Raw genomic sequence first — 22,251 nt, forward strand, 5'->3', positions numbered from 1 at the left:
AAATGAAAAACAACAGATCAACATGAGAAGGACATCTCATTTCAGAACCACAGGACTGTGAGAAGTGTTTTCCTTGGTACAGCTCCTGCAAAGCAACCGCAGTGTAAAAGTACTCAGAGGCAACCAAGGCTTGGAATTACCATCATTTTTCACATCACTCCTGAGTGAACAGATTTTTTTTTATTTAACCACAGAATAGCCAGCACATAATCTTGCAAAAATGGCAATTTAAAAGCCTTTTGACTTAAGTCGAAAGTAATTTTTCCTTGACAGCTTCTGTGTGCTTGGCCTCAGCTTCAATCTCTGTGGGACCCTGCTGAGCTGCTGACTCCTTTCAGCTTCAATTTTCCAGCTCTCCCCTGGGGCGTTTAAATGGATAACTTAAAGTGGAAGGGACTCAAGGGGAGCTGAGTCGTCAGTAGTGAGAGTGGGGATCTGAAGAGAAGACCCAGGGTCATGGGTCAGTCTTAATAATTAATATAGTCCAAGTCTCCGGACCTCATATTTGTAAGAGTCTATTCTTAGCAGTACTGGTTTTGATCAGCTTTTCACATATGCAGGTTTATATACATGTATTAAAACCGGGAGCAAGAATATCACGTGATATCTGTTATATGAGAAACCCAAGGAATGAATAATTTAAAGAACAAAATAAAAGATGATAGGAAACAGAGATAGACTGTGTGGAGATGGGAAGGGGATCTAGGAATGGGGCACATGATAGGAAGGGCATAGGAAGGGGAAATAAAAAGGATCAAGAAGAAATATGTGTATGAACCAATTTCCTACAATGAATGGATGTATTGTGTATCACAAAACATATCCTGATAAAAGGGGGAAGCCGGGCGTGGTGGTGCACTCCTGTAATTCCCAGCACTCAGGAGGCTTAGGCAGGAGGATCACTGTGAGTTCGAGACCAGCATGGGCTACATAGTGAGTTCCAGGGCAGTCTGAACTACATAGTGAGACCCTGTCTCAAAAAATAAATAAATAAATAAATAAATAAATAAATAAAATAAATAAAAAGGGGGAAAAAAATCTTTGTGCATACAGAAGCTCTAGGAGTAACCGTCTCAGGCTTGCACAGAGACTACGTCTGGGAGTGAGGCCCTGTTGTAGAGCTCACTGTCTTCAATTTCTGTGGCATCAGCTGAGATGCTGGGTGTGAGAGAGAGTGAGTGTGATTATAAATTGGACTTGCTAAAGAGTATGCATGTGTCTTCTCCGTCTCTGCATGCTCAGGACTAGGCCGAGCTGTGTCCTTCTAAAACGAGCACATGGAAATGTGTGTGAGGCCCTGATAAAATATGCCGAGACTTGTAAATGTCCCAGCAAGTCCAGCTGGTTACCTTTTGGAAAGTCTTGAAGACCAGAGAGGCGCCTGCTGTGTGTCAGAGTGTCACCCTGAGATCGGACCCAGATCACCCGCCACTTCCAAGAGCTGAGCAAGAACCTGGACTAACATCAAGGTATAATGGCTCAGATTTCCCCTTGGTTTGTTACGAAGAAACACTGAAGAAATAGAAGAATGGGATTAGGATATTAATGTCTGATTCTTTGCTCTCTAGGGAATCCGGCATGCTGGTTAAAGTAGGGCCTTGTTAGCAGGACCAGAGCCTGGCACAGGGGAGGTAGGAATTCAGTTAGGACACCCTCAGTCATGCTTACTGTCCACTCTGGCCAAGGGAACTACATAGATTCAAATATTTAAGTGATTAGAGGCCTGCTTCTAAGCTGGCTGTAGGATGCATGGAATGAGTTTTCCAAGGGAAGTGATGGTATAAGTGGGAGTAGTGGAGAATAAACAAAACTTCAACAGAGCTGGAATTAGCTAAGTGATGGAAAAAAAAATCTAGGGAGTATTAACAGCCCTGATGCTAGCCATAGGGCAGGCTGTAGACTCTAAAAGGCATTTTTCCTCACCTTGCTAACCTCAGCCCCCAAAGACTAAATACACACTATCAATGGCTTTTTAGGGCTAATTCACGCTAACCAAACTTGCATGAATTTATCAGTCACAGTATCATTGGATAATTTTAATTTAGAAATCTTTATTTCTGGTGACCAGAAACTCCCATTTATATTAGCTCTATCACTTAAAGAGCACTTTAGAAGATCCCCATTATCAGATGTTTTTAGGAACAGAGCAAAAAAAAAAGTAGATACTATTTATTTTTTATTAATATTACTGGTACAGTTTAGATGTACATAATGATTGCATTCATCATAGGGAATTTGTTCCTGTATATGATATATCTTGATTCCTCTTTTTCCCCCCAATCTCCTCCCCTCCCTTGAAATTCTCTTCCTCTCCTTATTTACAAAGGCTTTGTTTCCATGTTTTTTCTTGTTTTGTTTTTCTTTGTTCTCTTCCCCTTCCCTCCTCCTTGGTTTTCCTTTCCTTTTGAACAGTTTCTTCCTGTTTCCTATTATCTATTACACATTTTGGTTCTTATTTGCACTTTCAGTTTCTTACACCAGAGAGAGAGAGACAATGCAATATTTAAATGTGTGTCTGTTTTATTTCACTTGAGAATACAGTCTCAAGGTGCATCCATTTAGCTATAAATGTGTCATTTGTCATTCTTTATGGCTGAGTAGTACTCCATTATATAATAAAACTACACCCTATTTATCCATTCATCCACTGATGGGAATTTGGGCCATCTCCAAGATTTAGCTGTTACAAACTGTGCTGCTGTAAACATGGGTGTGCTTATATCACTGTGGTATGATGTTTTTAATTCTTTTGGGAAGATACCAAGGGCAATAGTGGGGTCAAATGGAACTGCTACTTTTAGTTTTTGGAGGAATCTCCTCACTGATTTCCACAGTGGTTATACCAGACTACACTCCTACCAACGGTGGAGACGGGTTCCCTTTTCCCCATAGCCCCACAGGCATTTGTTATGGGTTGATTTGTTGGTAACAGCCATTATTTCCTGGAGTGAGATGGAATCTCCACTTTGTTTTAATTTTCATCTCCCAAATGACCAGTGATGTTGAACATTTTTTCATATATTTATTTAAAAATGGATAGATTTTAAAGGTGGTTTAATTTAGCCATATAGGATGTGGATGATCTTTTGTTTAGAAACATATTTTAGAAAAGAATAGTCAGATTACCCATTTGAGGGTGCTGGTCCTGGTAGCTCCCTCACATTTTTATTCTTCATCTTAAGATTTTGTTTCCCTTCATTGTACTGCAACTTCGGTTTATCTTTAGACTTGAGCAATTCTATTTCATGTGGGGCACACTTGGAATAAAAACTGCTTCTCCCTGCCTCCTCAGGAAACTTCCTCACATTCCAGATTGGGTGGATGATCCCTCAGGTGTTGGTGTAGCCTTTCCAGCTTTTCTGTCTTTAGTTGGTTTATGCTTTACTGGCACCTGGTATTTTTACTAAAATTTGAAGGACATCAAGGAAGCATTAATGAGTGGCTGCTTTTATAGAATCTCACTAATCAGGGTCTTTGCTCCTCTGCTGAGTGTCAGACTGATTCTCTTGCCCATTTATTTATTCATAAGCAATTTATGGAATACCTGTCCTGGCAGAGAAAAATGAAATGGTATATTTCCCGTTCCCAGTAAAATACATCTAGTAGAGTACAGACATGCAAATGGCAATTGAAATATTGTAGTCACTGTTACAGAGGGATAAATCAAGGTCATGGGCTGTGGATAAAAGGAGCCTCAGAAGTCTGGGGAGAGATTTTTGTGGAGGTGAGCTTGACGGACTGGGTAAGCATTTGCTAGATGATAGAAATTGGAGGGGAGTGAGAGAGTGAGCCCATCCCAGCCACATACAGTTGCAGCATGTGCAAGCCAAGAGACCTGCAGGAACCCAGCCTGCTGCAGGACTCCTCAGTACTATAGAGGCATGAAACAGAGGAAATAGAGGCCATGTGGGAGGTTGGGCTTGGACTTGGAGAGGCCAGTAGAGGACAGATCAGGAAAGGCTATATATTCCCTGAAGAAAAGAAAAAGTACAAAAGATTAGCTTGTGTGTGCCTGTAAGTGGTAGAAAACCAGTAAATTATTCTAAATAACATATTTAAAGATATTTAGCTCTAGATTAATTTGCATGGTACCATTGTTACCTAGCACGCAGGTCAAGTCTGACATAGACCAAAAGGGTTTATTTTTCCTGGCAGTAGCTGAAGCAACTGCCACATTAATGTTTGTTTTTGTTGGGGAAGGTTTTTTCAGTTGTGGATATCTATCCACCTATCCATCCATCTTGTCTGTCCGTCTCTATCTCTGCTTTTTAGAATCTGACTAATGAGGGTCTAGTAAAAGTCTGACTAATCATGGTGAGTAAGACCACATGAACACGGATTTACAATATATATAAATATATACATATACAAAAGAGATTCTGTCATTTAACCATTTGAGTCTTACTGTTCACTAGCATTAAGTCTTTGAAAGTGTTGCTCTGTGTATTTCCAAAAGTTCCCTATCACTCCAAATAGAACCTTTTATACCCATTAAGGAGTAACCCCATTCCCCACATCCCTGTCCCTGGTAACCTCTAATCTATTTTCGGTATCTCTGAATTTGTCTCTTTCAAGTATTTTCTATACAGTAGTTAGATTTGTATAATGTTTGTCCTTTGTGTTTGACTTATTTCACTTAGCAAAATGCTTCTGAAGTTTGTCCATGTCATACTATCAGAATTTTGCTCCTATTTACAGATGAATAATATTCCATTGTATGTGTGTATCTATATTGTATTCTCATCTATTAATAGACATGAGAATTATTTCCACATTTGGCTATTGGGAATAGGACCAACATTAATATAGGCCTACAAGTATCTCTTTCAATCCCTCTTTTCAGTGTTTTTCCATATATACCTGGGATTAGAATTGGCAGGTAATATTATAATTCTGGTTTTTGAGGAACTGTAAACTGCTTTATACAGTAGCTGCAACATTTTACACTCCTACCATCAATGTGTAATTTCTCCACATCCTCAATAGCAGTTCTTTTCTAGTTTTCAAAAAATACAGCCATCCTAGTGGGTGTGAGGTAGAATATTTTTGTGGTTTCATGCACAATGGTTTCAGGACATGCAAAAAATGGCTTCTAGTAATACAAAGCTGTGAAGATGTTTTTGTTCATGAAACTGCTTTAGCATTTCCATGTCTTTTGCCATAGAAAATGAGATTTGATTGTAATCTTTCAAAGGTAAGCATTCTATAAATTGTTTTAAAATATGAAAATATTTTGCTCTGAAACACCTTAAGTGCCCTAGGGATCCATTTGCTACCCTGTAGCTCTTGGCTGTGTCAGTGACCCTGGCTATGTGAGTCCACTCCTTGCCCTGGCTCAGATGCCCTTCGTCCCAGCCTTGACTAGTTAATGTAGCAGCCTGCTGGCTGCCCTTCATGTCCCTGATCTTGTCTCCTTGCTCCTCCTAAGTGTTGAAGTCAGCAGAGCTTCTGATTTAGACCACAGACATCAGAATCAGACCCAGGTTTGGGTTCAGCTCTGACTGTGACTACTGACAACTTGAACAAGTCATTTAACCTCACTGAACCCATTTCCTTACCTAGAAAAATGCAAAAATAGTGCCTGCCAGATGGGGCTGCTGTGACAAGGTTTGTCAGGTCCTTACTGCATTGCTTGGCATGCCAGAGCCTGTTCACTTATTAATTGGATGCTTGTTATGCTACATGTGACCTTCTCTTTCTAAAAACCTGATTATAGGCCATCTTTGCTTGAATCCCTTCAGAGTTCTGCTTTCTCAAGACAAGGTTCAATCCGTTTGACCATCCATATGAGGTCCCTGCAGGCAAGGTTTCCAGGCCAGCCTTGCCTGCTGCCTTAGGCCTCCTGCACCACTCGCCAGAGTGGACCAGGTAAGTGTCTGAGCACAGCTCAGTGCACACTCTTCCCTGCTGGTTGAGCTTCCCGTAAGAAACTTGTCTTTGACTCTCGAATCTACAAGGCCCCTTCCCTGTGAAGTCCCACCTAGCATGCAGGCAGGGTCACGGACCATGTGCAGCAATTACCTGTTCTCACTTGGAGGTTTTTATGGACTCTTTTGTCTTATTTATCTTAACTCTCATATTTATATGGTGCATATTATAGGACCCCAATAAAAATATAATTGTAGGAATTATTTTGTCTCTACCAGTCAATCCTAGAAACCAGTCCCAACTCTTGTTCTCTAGCTTGATTGACATGGTTAGTCAGGATTATGGATAGACTATCCATATTTTAAAACGTAAGTCATCGGAATAGACACCTTAAAAGTGAACCGAGGATGAATCTTATTTGCTACTGTTGGTCTTGACAATGTTTTATTTATCAGCAATTCTATTGAACTCTATTGTTCAAGTGCCCTAAGGGAGACAGAAAATGGCATAAGATGTTTCTGTTAATGAGGGTTCTCTGGATAAATGTTCTTGTCTATTCTGTGGCTTTGAAGAATGTAAAATCTAGTAGGAGACATTGTTGCCTCTACATTTTTCAGACAGGTCTTAAGAAATTCTGATTCCTCCTGTCATTGTATTTCCAAAATAGTTCAGGATTCTTACTTGGCATATGGAGCCACTTGTAGTCCTGAGTCAGCTCCTGATTTTCTAGTGAAATCTGAAACTAGAGAGAGAAGAGAAATCATACTGTTTATGAGGAAGTTGGGTGGTAAATTACATTAGGTAGCAATTCAGAAGTGAAAACTTGACAAAACAATCCCATGTCATCTACTATATAATCTAGTGTATTTTCTGACACTACTTCTTGAATCTAGATTGAAACTCAGAATTTTGTCTTTTCATCTTCCAAGAAAATGCATCAATATATTCATTCGTTGTTCATAACCCACCTACCTCCCTGATTGATCTTATTTAAAGATCAAAGGTCTTAATTAAAGCTACAAATTTAGTGGCATTATTTTGGAAGGCTAATCATGAAAACAGGAGGTATGAGGAGAAAAACTGTAGGATAAAGTGCATGCTAATCTTTCTTTTAAAAATAGAACTAAAATGCAGTTCTGAGCTTCTCAACAGTTACAGCAGAATGGAAAAATAATAGGAATTGAATTAATCCCTCAATTTCAATAGTTTAAAATTACTCAACTAAAAATTTTTGTTTCAAAAGAAAACGTGGTATGCATGGGGATCCATGGTGTGCTTTTGCCTTGCTTCAAGATTTGAAATGAGGCTCGACATGCCATTGAAGTTGAGAAGAGGACTTTGTTCCTAACTTTGAAAGATGCAGGCTACAGTCATTGTTCTATGTTTTTAAACTAGTTGTTCAGAAAATTTTTTTTCTCCTTAAAGTAATGCTTTGCCATTCTTTCTGTGCTAAGACCATTTCCTTTATACTAAAGGCAACTTAATAAGAACAAAAATTCCACGTGGCTTATTAAATGCTATTATATACCTATCACCTTCGAAGGTAATGCTGTTCTCTGTATTTAGCAGGGGTGTAACTGAGGCTTATAGAATGAAGAGCATTACCAACTAGTTAGGGGCCAAACTGGAATAGGTCCTGTGAGTCTCTGGCTTCATTTCTTTCCCTGTCCCATGCTCCAGCAATTATTTCCCAGTGTCTCAGTTGAAGCTGCTGTAACCAAAATACTGTGATGATTTAGGAGCAACAGAAGTTTATTTCTCACCGTTCCACAGGCTGGAAGTCTGAAATCAGTGTTTAAGCTTAGTCAAATTCTAGTCTTCTCCTAGGCTGCAGATGGCTGACTTTTAATCCTATCCTCACATGTAGAAAGAGAGCTGAATTCTCTTCATCCTCTTCTAAGGGTGTTTATACCATTTATGAGGGAACTACCTTCACAACTTAGTTACCTAGTCTTCAGCATTTGAATTCAGGGTGAGGAGCCACAAACACTCAGTTACCAGCCTCAAACAGATGGTAAGATCCAGAACAATATGCACGGAACTGGGGTGTAACTGTTGGTATGGAAGTCCGTGCATGCCTTTCACAAAAATATAGTAGCATCAAAATTTAATGCTCTGCTTTTCCTTGGATCTGGTCCCGATCTCATTTTACAGAATGAATGTCATTAAGATATTGTTAAGATGCTCATGATAAAGGGTCAGAAAAGATTCAAATTGTGATGTTTCGGAGCTAGTAATGGAGAACTCTGCTCCCAGCTATGATATTTTTGTGCAATGAATATTCTCTTCAGTGCAGATTTATGACTCGCATTCTCTCTTCCTTGAAAAAAATACTTTTCAGATGACAACTTTTTAAAACCTTTGATTTTATTTTCTGGAACTGGGTGTTGCGTTGCATTGTATCACTGAAAGTTTATGTGTGACTCTTTCCAAAATGTATGACTAAATACCTGTGCAAAGCGCCCCTCACATCTGCAGGCAGGCGCAATCATTCATCAGTGGCATCACGATGAAAGCCAGGGACAGAAAAGGAGCAGGCTCAGACTGACTCCTTGAAACATGGCACTGGAGCTGGACGTTAAAGGAACGCCATGCCTGCACACCTTTCTTCCTTTCCCACTGGGCAGACATTTAGGATAGAAGTCTCTAATCCAAAAGGATGGGCAGAGGGTAGGTGTTGAGTAGACTAAAAATGTAAGAAGGCCTGTCTTGGTGAAGCATTTCTGAAATCCTGTCTTCTCCTAGCCACAGAGATCTCTGTGTGGCCTTACCTGGCCCTCCTTGTCTGTCTCAGTCATGAGATACTATGTGCTGCTTTGTATTTTGGATTATCTCTGTACAGTAAGCTTCTCGAGAGAAAGGTTCGTGTCTTTGTCATTGTCTTAAAGACTACTCTGATATTCTTGAATAATATGAAATTTCAAGATCATCCTATTACTTATGATATAGCTAGCACCTTGATCATGTCTGTCTGTCTCTCTGTGTCTCCGTCTCTGTCTCTGTCTCTCTGGGTGATGAGTTAATGAGCTGATTCCATATCCAGTGACAAGATACTTAACACATGCTGCCTCAAGTTTCATAAGCTGTACACAAAGAAGGCTTTATGTTTTCTCTCAATTTCCTTTTATGAAAGTTGTTTTTGTGTGAGATATTAAGATTTACATTTTGAAGATTTAAATAATCCTCACCCAAATACATTGTAGAAACAAATCTCTCTTGTTGAGAAAACAAAACAAAACAAAACAAAACAAAACCAACATATCTCAAACCCATGTTTCTGGATTATCTGTATCCGTTTCAGGCAAATTAAATGCCTGTGTGAGAGAGAGATCTTGACCTAAATTTATTCAGAGTTTTTTCCCCTCCCTTCTTTGAAGAGGAAGATAAACAAAACGTCTCAAGTGCCTTCCGATTCTATGATTACTTCATTGCCTATTATTTTCTAGCATTCACATTGTTAGACTCAAGTAAGTCAGAGAAGTTTTCTGTGACTTTATTTTATTATTTTTTATTTTGGGGGGGTACCAGGGATCAAACTCAGAACCTTATGCTTGTGAGGCAGGCAGTGGCACCACAGAGCTACATCCCCGGCCCTATCTGTGGCTTCATTTTTTTTCCTCATTGAGTTTACTGGTACATTTTAGGTATACAGTACAGTTACATTCATTATTGGGGATCTTGTACCTTTACATGACAGGTCTTGGTTCTCATTTTTACCCCTTGTCCTGCTCTCCCTTCACCCCCACCTCCCCTCCCCATTTACAAACACTTTATTTCCACTTTTTCATTTTCTCCTAGTTTTTTCTTTTCCATTATTACCTTTCCCCTACCCTTCCCACTTTCCCTAAACCTTTAGCCCTTTTCTTCCTATTTCAATTATTTTTAAAAAATCATAATCAATGACTGATATGTCATAGTTGTACTTTAGAAGAAACAGTTTAATGTTTTAAAGTTGGTGCTACAATTTTATAGGATACACTACATTGTTTTATCATAAAATTTTTCAAATACTGTACCTGAGATGATACCATCTGCCAAGTAAGTACTCAAGTATAGTTGAATAACTTATGGCTGTTTTCTTTTTTTTTGGTAGCGGGGATTGAACTCTGGTCCTTGTGCTTGCAAGGCAGGCCATGAAACCGCTGAGCTAAATCCCCGGCCCACTTATGGCTGTTTCCTTGAACTGCTGAGATTCTTTACTGCTAATCCCTCAGAATCCCAAGAGCAGCATCCCCACAAGAACTGATCCCCAGTGTCAAACTGGCCAGGGGCATGGACCTGATGGTGAGGGATTATCAGAGCTTTTGCTTTGCTCCTGTTCTGTGCTTTCTTTTTCTAGCACTTTTATAGATGATCACTGAAACGTGATGCGGGGGCCCCCGGAGCTGATCTCTGAATGTCTTGAGCAACTTTAAGAGTTATGTCACCAGGTCCTCAGGGAATGAATCATTTTACTTCTGCTAAGTTATTATGAGTGGCATGGAAATGTAGGAGGAAGGGAGGAAATATGTTTCAACCTAATGGATATCCTACATTAGAGAAGTACGGAAGTCAGTAAGGATCGCCATGCAACTCTAAAGGATATTTTCCCTTTAAACTAACTTTCCTTATGACAACAAAGCCAGCCTCTTCTGAGAAAGGTTTAAAATTTTAAATTGCAGGTGCACAGTGTTGCAGATTTCCTCTTTCTTCTTCTGGGTATCAGAAAGACGAACACTCATGATCAGATTTGTGCATGTAATGATGCTCTAATTTACTGATTAAAGCATTGCACTGATGCTTTTATGTCTTCATTATGCTTGAATGAAGCCCTTTCAAGAGGGAAATCACTCCTTAGAACTCTACTTCTAAACCACCACTGCTCCATCTCCCTCCACCTCAAAACACTCTTTTAAAGATACTTCTTCCATTGCATATTTTACTTAGATTTATTGAGAACATCTTGAACATGTAAAAGAAAAATCACAAAAATCCAATGAATAATTTAGCAAGCCACTCAAAGTGACTGGGTAGCTCTTACAATTGGCTTTTTGGAAAGGAAGAGCTCTGTTAAATATTGTATGACATAAAACAAGATTTCGTTTTCAAAAGATAGTTCATTATTAGTGTGTCTTGGGCACTAGAACAGCAGCAGTGAAGAAAAGATATTGCTTCGGTTTTCTATTTTGCCTTCAGCCACAGCATCTGCAGGACAGCAGAGCTTGCAGCTGGCATGCTGGTGGTTGGTCTAAGATGAGACGGGAAGGTGACAACTGAAAGAGTGAGATTTCCAGCCAATATCAGCAAAAGCAGGAAAAAAATGCATACTATATATTTTGAAGGATGTGACCACTAGTAAGCTCTTCAGCTGCTGACAACCTCAGAAGATAGTCCTAATCTTACCTTACCTAGGTTTTTAGGCCCCCTCTCCTAACCCTTCTCTAGGGAAGGTAAGCTTAAAGAAGTGCCTAGACTAGAGGTCCAAAAACGAGTGGGTCATAGTGAACTTCCCTGAATAACTATGTTGGCAATGTCAAGAGGGGGTGAAAGTGGAGGTTACTGGGACTCTCACACCCTGCTGGAGGGGTTATGATTTGGCACCACCATTTGAAGAGACAGTGGAAGTTTCCTTCCAACCCAGCATTTCTACCTCACTATATTTAACAGGAAGTAAGCTTCAGAGTCTCCACTGCCAAATAGCACAGGTATTGCCACAGCTACAGGCAACTGATATAACACAGAAATGAACTAAAATCTACACTCAGCCCAGCACAGAGGGACCTCAAGCATGCATCGAGTACAAAGCAAGGTGGAATATATATGTATACGAATTTGTTCTTTATCTTTTATCAGATTCCATATAGTTTTCATGGCTACATTTATATACATGTATATATGTATACATGTAGTGTCTGGGGGGGAGAGAAAAACCTAATTTTTACCTGTGGAAGAAGAGGGGCTGGGTTGGAGGATGATTATTGAGGATTTTTTGTTCTGTGAAGTGTCCTCTCAAATTAAAACATATGCTCATGTACCACTGATCTAGCTGGATGTTTGTGACGAAAAGAAGAGCCCTCTCCCACTTCATCTAGTGGAGAAAGTCGCTGTTCCAAGACTTTTTCCTTCCCTTAGCTTTGCGGCAGTGCTGCCCTTAAATCATATTTCCAGGTGACAACAGAGCCAGTCTCGAGATGATAGGCATTTTTTTGCCCAGAAAATTTTGACAATAGAAAACCGCTTGTATCCCATTAAATCTGAAGCTCTTTCCAGTCCCAGTCACTCCACATTGAATTAATTCCTTTTGCGATGTCTGGCTTATGTGAAGTGAGGATAAAAATAAAAAATCAATAGAATTCAACTCTTTGCCCGAAATTAATCTAGTCTTACAATGCTAGAAATAATGCCCATTGTGTTGGCTGCTTCAAATTAGTTTATTGATCAGTGGGGTGTGTCCATCACCTGAAATCTTCTATTTACCTTTTTTTTTCCATTATTCTTTGATTCCTGCAAACACTCTGTAGGAAGACAAAATGAGAGTCTCCATATCATTAATATCTGCTGTAGCGAGATGTATTTTATGTTCTATAACTCAGGAAGGTATTTTTTGATAGTGCTTACTGAACATAAAGTTGCCACCTGGGGTTTTACCTGGGAATTCCACACTGCTTCTCTTGCTATCTCCAATAGGAAATTTATCGTGTTTGGTTACACAAAGAATCCTTGTAGGATACATTTTTAAGACATCTATAGCAAATATTAGGCATGTTTCCTAAACTATCTTGTTCCATTAATGAAATAATGCATCTTTGGATTTACATCTAAGGCTATTTTGATCATTCATCATTTTATTTAATAAAAATTATTAAATGCCCCAAACTGAACAGATAGAATGAAAAAGATGCCATGATACTCTCAAAGAGGTTAAAAGGCATTAGAGAAGATACCTATATAAGTGAAGAAAGGCAGTATCCTAAGTATGAATGAGGGTAAGAAATTATAAAATAGGAAGTAACCATTTTACACAGTGATTGTTGGAGCATCTTTTGGAGTAATGAGTTTCACGTGATTGTGTTCTGTAAGAATTACTTCTAGTATTTTAAAACTAACCTGATGGGGAAAAAGAAACTACCATGATGGGCGAGAAAGCACTTCAGTAGTTAGACAATTTCAAATTTTCATTGTTAGTTTCCCATTGCTTTCTAAACTTTGAAGATCCTCCTTCAGAGAGTAGTAGGTGGTTGCTTTGTGTATGAATTGATACATTTCAATTACATTTCCTTTCCACTTGGATCTTCCTTATAGGCAAACCCTTGTACTTAGGAGTGACCTCCTTAGTTACAACCTCTGACTGTTAATTGTTTTTTTAACTGTGTGCTTTTTTTTTATTAGTACATATTTATAGGACGTAATGTTTGCATTCCTTGCATGAACTTGGTACATGTACAGAACACATCTTAACTCTTTTTTTAAAATCCTCATTGCCTCACCTCCCTCCCCCTCCCTCCATCTCTTGATGTACAAAGATATATTTCCCTATTTCCTGTTGTCTTCATTTTGCTCTTTATTTTTATTTTGGGTTTCTCATATGAGAGAGTTAAACACGTGTGCCTGATTTATTTCACTTAACATTACAGTCTCAAGGTGCATTTATTTTCCTAAAAATGACTCTAGTTTATCTTTCTTTGTGGCAGAGTAGTTGTCCATTGTGTATAAATACCATGTTTTCTTTATCTATTCATCTATTGATGGAAATACAGGCTGCTTCCAAGATATAGATGTTATGAATTGTGCTGCTGTGAATATGGGCATGCATTACTGTAATATAATGTCTTTAACTCTTTCAGAAAGATACCTAAAAGGAAAATAGCTCTGTCAAATTGAATTTCTATTTTTAGTTCTTTGAAGAATCTCCACACTGATTTCCATAGTGGTTGCAACTAGTTTACAATCCTATCCACAATGTAGAAGAGTTCCTTTGCCCCTACAGACTCACCAGCACTTGTTATTATTTGATTCTTTTTTAAAATTAACTTTATTGGTGCATTTAAGCTATACAACATAATGACATTCATCTTTGGAAATTTTCACCTTTACATAATCCGTCTTGGTTCTTATTTCTTCCCCATTTCCTTGCCCTCCCTTCAACCTCTCCATCCCTCCCTATCTACAAAGACTTTGTTTTCATTTTTTTCATTTTCTCATATTAATTCCATTCCCTTCTTTCCTTTCCCCTACCCCTCCCATTTCCCCTTCTTTTTTGTCCCCTTGATCCAGCTCGTCTTGGTTCTTATTTCTTCCCCATTTCCTTGCCCTCCCTTCAACCTCTCCATCCCTCCCTATCTACAAAGACTTTGTTTTCATTTTTTTCATTTTCTCATATTAATTCCATTCCCTTCTTTCCTTTCCCCTACCCCTCCCATTTCCCCTTCTTTTTTGTCCCCATTTGATCCAGCAATTCCCCTGCTGGGTATCTTCCCCAAATAATTAAAAGAATCATACCACCGTGATATATGTGCACCCATGTTCATAGCGGCACAATATGTAATAGCTAAAACATGGAAGCAACAAATTACCCATCAACTGGAGACTGGATAAAGAAAATGTGTTTTTTTTTATAGAATTGAGTACTACTCAGCCATAAAAAATGAGAAATTAGAGACATTTATAGCTAAATGGATGTATATTGAGTCAATACTCTTAAGTGTTATAAATAGGACACACATCTACATACTGAATAGTTTCTCTAGTGTGAGAAACTGAAAATGAAATAAGAACTAAAAGGTATAATAGATAATGTGAAATAGGAAGAAAAGGGACAAAGAGGAAGGGGAAATGGGAGGGGTAAGGGAAAGGAAAGAAGGGAAAGGAATAAATATGAGAAAATGAAAAATAATGTAAAGAAAGTCTCTGTAGATAGGGAGTTGAAGGGAAGGCAGAGGAATGGGGGAAAATAAGAACCAAGGTTGATTGTGTAAAGGTACAGATTTCTAACAATGAATGTCATTATATTGTATACCTTAAATGTACCAATATGATTAATTTCAAAAATATGTTAAAATTAATAAAGGGTCTAGAAAGACATCAACATACAAAACAAATTTATAGATGAGAACTGAGACACCTTAGAAGAATGAAGTATTCATTGAATGGTGTTGGAGCAAATGATTCTCTTTGTGAAAGGAAAACTAGCAACAATGGCTGGCATGGCTTCCGTCTAGATATTCTCCTGAAGCCTCACGCAGTCCGAGGTGGGGCTTTGCAGAGGTGGCTGAATCCAGAATGTGTCACTGATTCATGTTCAGTGCTCCGATTAAGGGTGGATGACTACTCAATCAGCCCACTGACTGGTTTGGCACCACCCTCATCCCAGTAGATTGGATATTACATAAGGGACAGAAAGAAGCTTGTCTGGTCTCTTGTTGCTTTGCTAAGTTCTGCCGGCCATGAGCTGTTTCTCCTCTGTGATGCCTGCCTACCATGCCGCCCTGCCTTGGTGCCGGCTGATTATGGACTGAAACCTCTACAATTTTGAGCTGAAGAAACCTTTCCCTCTTTGACTTTGATGCCAGACATTTTATCTCAGCATTGAGAGGGAATTAACTAACACAGTGGCTTATACTGCTTTGTTTTCACAGTGAACCAACCACTGTGGTAAGCTCTGAACCACATTATTTCACTGAAAACACAAACACACTACACTTGGTGTCTTTTTTACAAATAAGGAAACCAAAGTACAGTAAGTTACTAAATTGCCCAGAATCATGTGGCAAGCAGCTGCTTGAGGCCTAACATTTGATTCTATGACATCAGATTTCATTGTGCAAGCTCTCTAATCATTACAGCCAACCCTTACAATATCCTTATCTACTCCATACATGAAAATAACTCAATGCAATAAAAATATAAACACATACATGTATTAGTCAAAATCTGTACATTGTAAAATTTCACATTGGGAAAGGCTGGCTTAAAACCCTAACTTACAACAAAGCTGGAAAAGGCCTAACTACATAAAACTTCTACTTAATGAAAGGTGCCTTGAGAAAAGACATGTAACAAATTTGAGACTAAGCTTGTAATATGCACAACATTCAAAGGACTTCTTATTACATAAAAAGCCCCTTCAAATCAGTAGTAAAAAAGAATAGTAACCCAATTTACACAAAGGCAAAGAATACCACCAACAGTCACAAAAGACAAAAATCTAAATAGCCAGTAAGCATGAAAAGATGTCCAACTATGCTTTATCAGAGAAATATAAATTTAAAGGTATAATATATAACTTTCAACCCACTGGAATAAGAAGTAAATATTGGTGAAGTCCGAGTGACGAGCATTGTGGTTTTGGCTAAGTGTTCATAGCTTCAGTATTATGAGCGGCCACAGCGCACAGTGTCTGCTTAAGTGAAATAAATAGGACACACGTGTGTAAATACCGAATAATTCTCTAGGGTGAGAAACAAAGTGTTATTATTTGATGCTTGATGGTGGCCCTCCTTTGTTGGTTAAGATAGAACCTCAGTGTTGTTTTAATATGCATTTCTCAAAAGGCCAGCGATGCTGAACATTTCTGTATATATTTATTGGCCATTTGTACTTCTGTTAAGTATTTATTCATTTCGCTTGTCCATCCTTTGATTGGATCTTTTATTTGGGGGGCTAATTATTTTTGTGCTCTTTATGTATTCTAGATATTACTCGTGTGTCTGAGGAATAGCTGGAAAATCTTTTTCCCTTTTCTTTCTTTTTTTTTTTGGTACCAGGGATTGAACTCGGGTCCTTGCACTTTTGAGGCAGGCAGCGACACCACTGAGCTAAATCCCGGCCCCAGAACACTTTTACTTTGATATGATCCTCTTTGTTGGTTCTTGGTGCTATTTCCTGTGCAGTCAGGGTTCTGTTCAGAAAACTTTCCTAATACTGGTGTCTTCAAGAGTTTTACCTATTCTGTCTTCCAGCAGGTTGTTTTTGTTTTAACATTTAGCTCTTTGATCCATTTTGATGTAGTTGAGTATGTGGTGAAAGATAAGGATCTAGCTTCATCCTTCTGCATATGAATGGCCAGGTTTTCCAATGCTTAATCTTTTTGTGCTCTTGCCAGTTTATTACCTTTTCCTCATCAATATTTTCAGCTTTATCTTGAATTCTTTATGTTCCATTTTTTACCTTTGTCATGATGTATTTGTTCTATCGTGAACAGTTTGGAGTTTTATGTGTGTGTATTTGTGTGTTATGTCATATTTTACAGTCATAAACATTCTTGTAAGAATTTCTGTGGGGTTTATTCTTAAAAATGAGCTACATGTGTCTTTATCAATATCAGATATTGGCAAGTTGCATTCCAAAGTGGTATTTCCGAGTTCATATTCCCACCATCAGTGTTTGAGCAAATAGTGTTATAGCAAATAGTATTCGGTATCCTTGCTATTCTGGCAATACTAGACTTTTAGAAAAGTTTTTGCAAATCTAATAGAGTAAAACAGTATTATAGAATGTCCGTTTTATTACTGTTGAGATTGGGTATCTTTTTAAACTTTTTCATATGGCTGCTTTTTTCTTAGAAGTACTTGCTCGTATCTTTTATTTCCCCTATTTTTATATTGACCCACTTTCTTTTCTAAATAATTTACAGAGTTCTTTGATCATTACAATTGTTAACCTATTGATTAGATGTTACAGCAATTGCCCAATTTGTGGTTTCTTTTTTATATTATCTGTTTTAATGGAATTATAATTTAAATGTAACCATAGGTATTAGCCATTCTATTAAAATACTTGACAGTTTTCTATTTAAGTGATTTTTATTCACAGCAATGTCAATAAATTATTTTCTTCTAAAATTGGAGTTTTTTTACATTTAAATATTTAATTCACCAGAATTGACTGTGAAGTTTAGGATCCAGTTTTATTGTTTATCCATTTGCTAATCAGTAGTCTCAGAAATCATTTATTATTCATAATTTCACATCCATCAACACCAAGGTGTGTGTGTCTGTATGTGTGTGTGTAAGAGAGAGAGAGAGACAGACAGACAGACAGAAAGACAGAGAGCATGCATATTAAAATTCAATTTGGCTGGGGATTTAGCTCAGTGGTGCCACTGCCTGCTTCGCAAGCGCAAGGTCCAGAGTTTGATCCCCGATACCAAAAAAACGAAAACACAAAAAACAAAAAATTCAATTTGATCACAAGGGTTATTACTACAGTGGCCTGTTAAATGAACAAAGAATTTGTCTCATGTAATGAGTAATCTGTGAGTAGCCTGTAGTCCGGGGAAAGGTTATTTAGGCTGGCACAGCAGTTCAGCATTGTGCTCTGAGGCTCATTTTACATCACACCTTTACCGTTCTTAACATTTTCCTACTGGTTACAGGGTGACTGTCATATCACCAGGCCTTACATCTTCGTTCAAGTCAGGGAGAAAGGGCAGAGTATTAAGAGAAAAGATCTGATCTTTGTCAAGCTGCGGCTTTTAATTTTTCAGAAAAGTGAATTTTTCCATTGGATCTATGTGCAACCCTTATTGTATAGAACTGTCCTGTGTGCCCCTTGATAAAAAGAGACTGGAAATTGGGCTAGGGCAGTGGTGGCAAACCTTTGGCACACATGCTGCAGTGAGCTGTTTCTATCATTGAAAGCTCTAAAAGGTTCACACTCACTGGACAAGGGTACATAATTGTGAAGCCTCCTTTCCACTGCAGAGGAAAAGAAGAATGAATGAAGTTGAGATATGTGCATGCCCACCTGCATCCTTTTTAAAATTATAACAAAAGGTTTCATTAAATCACTAAGGTGCCCAGTTGGGCTCAAGCTTGGATCCTCCTGGCTCAGCCTCCCACAGTGCTGGGAGTACAGGTGTGTGCCACCACACCCAGCTTGTTTTAATTTTTAAAGTGATTGTTTCCAATGGTTTACGATTCCGACTCAAGTAAATTCCCTTAAAACTTGAGTTCACCAAAATTTTTATTACTGTTTTTCATTTATATAAGTATTCATAAGGTATTAAGCAACTGTTAATATCATGCTTTTTCTGCTTTGCTTCATTTATATGAGTACATGAATATGTTATCTGATGTTTCAGCAATCTTAAAATTCTTGGACTCTGCTCAATTATATTATGATACAATATTGTCTTCACACTCTGTAGGACTGTTTGCCCTTTTTGAAAATTTATGCTCATAAGTAAGAGTAGTCTTTATCTTTTCTCACATTTTCTTATGTGGTTTTAATTTCACAAAAGGGGTTACTAAATAGTACCTATTTCTAATCTTCAATCAAAACATTTTAAGACTAATTTAGCTCCATCATAAAATAGTTGGCCAGGCATAGACAAGCTGTTCAATTTCATTGACACTCCAGTATCTTTATAAATATGAAGAGCAATAGTATTAACTCCATGAGATTACTAAGAGAACTAATGAAAAGTATCTAGGAGAAGCATGTAGTTCATTGGCTGACATACAGTCAGCACAGAAACATGACAGCTTCAGTAATTTTATAATTAGTCCCTTTGCATCTGTAAGCATGTGAACATTTTCCTTTATGAAAAACAAGTTGACTTTGTTGTGTTATGGTTTTATAAGATTAGTTTTTTAAAACCACTTATTACAATATGATAAATTCTCCTCCTAGAGCACAGTTGGAATCACCAGGCATCAGAGATCAGGGTCTCTACATCTTTGATGTAAAACTCATTTGTTCTGGTTAATGTTAGAGCATCTAGCAATAAGTACATCCAAATACATGCCCTTAAATTCTCAAGTTATAATTCTTCATTTCACAAATTGCACTTGTCCTCAGGCAGAATGTTAGAAGTTAACTACAAGCATGAGACTTGGAGTATGGACTGTTAATGGAAGCCATTTAGACAAGGCAGCACATAGGAAAGCACTAGAGCCTCACACTTGGCCGGCATCATCACTGACATGATCGGAGGTGCAATCATTCCCCAAGGGGCATCGGGCAATGGCTAGGGATATTTTTGATTGTGGCAGCTGGAGTGTTGGTGGTGCCATTGTGGCCAGTGATGCTGCTGTACATTAATCTTTGCCCCAAACAGCCCCAGTAACAAGAATGTATCCAGTCTAAAATTTATCCAGTCTAAAATGTCAGCAGTGGTGGATAAAAGACGGTTATCTAACACAGCATTTTTATGTATCGTTTAGGTTTCTTCAAAATTCCATAATTGCAGGCTCCCGTCACTAGATGTTCTATTTCAAATCAGTACAGCCCCCAAAATATGTAGATGAACCTGCTGTAGATGGTCCAGGAAGTTAGCTATAAGAAATACTGAAATAGAGAACAGTGAGAACATATCAATAATTTACCAAATAATAAAAGGCAATAGAAAAAAATGGTGGGCAGAAAGAAGAATGCTACTAGTTCTTAGGGCTCTGGATTCAGGAGCAGCCAGACCCTCACAGGCTTGTTCTTGTTTTGGTGACAGTTATTTTTTAAGTCATGCATTGGTGGGCACTGCTTTCTTACCTGGTTACACACACAGCACAGTGGTACTGCTTCTGTCATTATCAAGCATTGTGCTCAGCCAACCACATCCTCAGGGTCATATTCAGTGGTGAGAATCTGCTGTCATTCTAGGCAGGCTGCAAACAAGACTGAGTGCCAAAGATTAAATTTATAGTACTGTTCACAGAAATTCATTTCTTCCAATCCTGGTTATAGGTGGGGTTAGGGATACCAGAGGAAATTTCACATCGAGTTTTATCCTCTGTTGTCAAATCGTTCAGTCTGATATTCTCACCATCAATTTAGTGGAAACATTAATCAAAAATTCATTTTAGGCTTCTCCTTCTTTAGTGTGTTTTAGCTAATGCTAATGCTGGGCAGCACTTACAACGTTCCAAGAATTGTTCTAAGTACTTTGACATTTTTTACAACAACCAGATGGAGTAGGTGCTATTGATATTCCTACTTTTTAGATAAGGAAAATGAGGCAGAGGAAGGGAGTGGGAATAAATAACTTTTCCATGGCCACACAAGTGGGAAATTGCCCAGTCATTCTGGTTCTGGAGACACAGTTCTCAGCCACTACTTCTCTCTAATATTTGCTAACCATTATGTGAACTTTATTTTTTTTCAGTTTTAATTGAGTTTATTGGCACATTTTAGGGATACAGTACAGTTACATTCATTGTTGGGATCTTGTACCTCTACATGACAGGTCTTGGTTCTCATTTTTTCCCCTTACCCCTGCCCTCCCTTCACCTCTCCTCCCCTCCCCATCTACAAACACTTCATTTCCATCTTTTCATTATCTCACATTTTTTTCTTTTCCCTTATTACCCTTCCCCTACCCATCCCACCTTCCCTACACTTGAAACTCTATTTTCTCATTCTTTATGGCTGAGTAATGTTCCATTTTATAGAAAAACCACATCTTCTTTATCCAGTTTCCAACTGATGGGCAAATGGGCTGTTCCAAGTTTTAGCTATTATAAACTGTACCGCTATAAACTTGGGTGCACATACATCACTGTGATATGATTCTTTTAGTTCTTTTGGAAAGATACCAGCAGAGGGATGGCTGGGTCAAATGGAACCTCCAGTCCAAATTGAATGTATAAAATGTCCATGTCCTAGAAGTCCACTGCTGTAAGACCTTGCACGTTTAAGTAAAAGCCTTGCTGTACACATTTGGATTTTTTCTTCTACTTTATTTCTGCAAGTGGTCTAAATACTATTAAATATGAACTATGTGCCCTAGATCCTCACGTGGTCACTACATTGGGTTCCATAGAGAACCACTTACTGACAACTGAAGTTATCATTTCTGAGAGAAGAGACCAGTTGAAAAGAGAAACCAAGGTAATTAATAGTACAGAAAGGAAGTAGTTGGGGGACATACCATTGGAATATCATTCTGCAAATGAATTTTCAATTACTGATTTTGGATTACCCATAAAATTTTCCATATTTCATTTCTCTTTTTCTTAGCTGATCTTGGGTTATTACCTGTAGGATGACATCAAAAAGGGGGCCATGAGTGACTTCAGAGTATGTTCTGACCAACTTAAAACAAATTTTGATTTCTCAACTTTGTCCTTCCATTTGGATTTGAAAGTTGACTACAATAATAAAGATAATCCATTACACTGACAACTTTTTAGTTTCCTACTCAAAAGAGGAAATATAGAGATAGCTAAAAGATGATTATGAGAGCAGTATTCAGCTGAACAGTTAGAATCCTACCACAAATTAATGACATTGTTTCACACTAGATCATTTTTATATTCTCTGGGAACTGCATCAGAAATTTTGTACTATTTGCCTTTAAGCAGTTTTGTGTACATTATTTTGCTTAATATTAATTTAAAATTTTAAGAGCATTTGATGCCTCATTTCTGGGCTTCTAAAATTAAAAACTTTCAATGAAGCCTTACATTT

This window comes from Fukomys damarensis, unplaced genomic scaffold, assembly GCF_012274545.1.
Source record: "Fukomys damarensis isolate Sample0158 unplaced genomic scaffold, DMR_v1.0_HiC HiC_scaffold_17, whole genome shotgun sequence".
In the NCBI taxonomy this organism is placed as follows: Eukaryota; Metazoa; Chordata; class Mammalia; order Rodentia; family Bathyergidae; genus Fukomys; species Fukomys damarensis.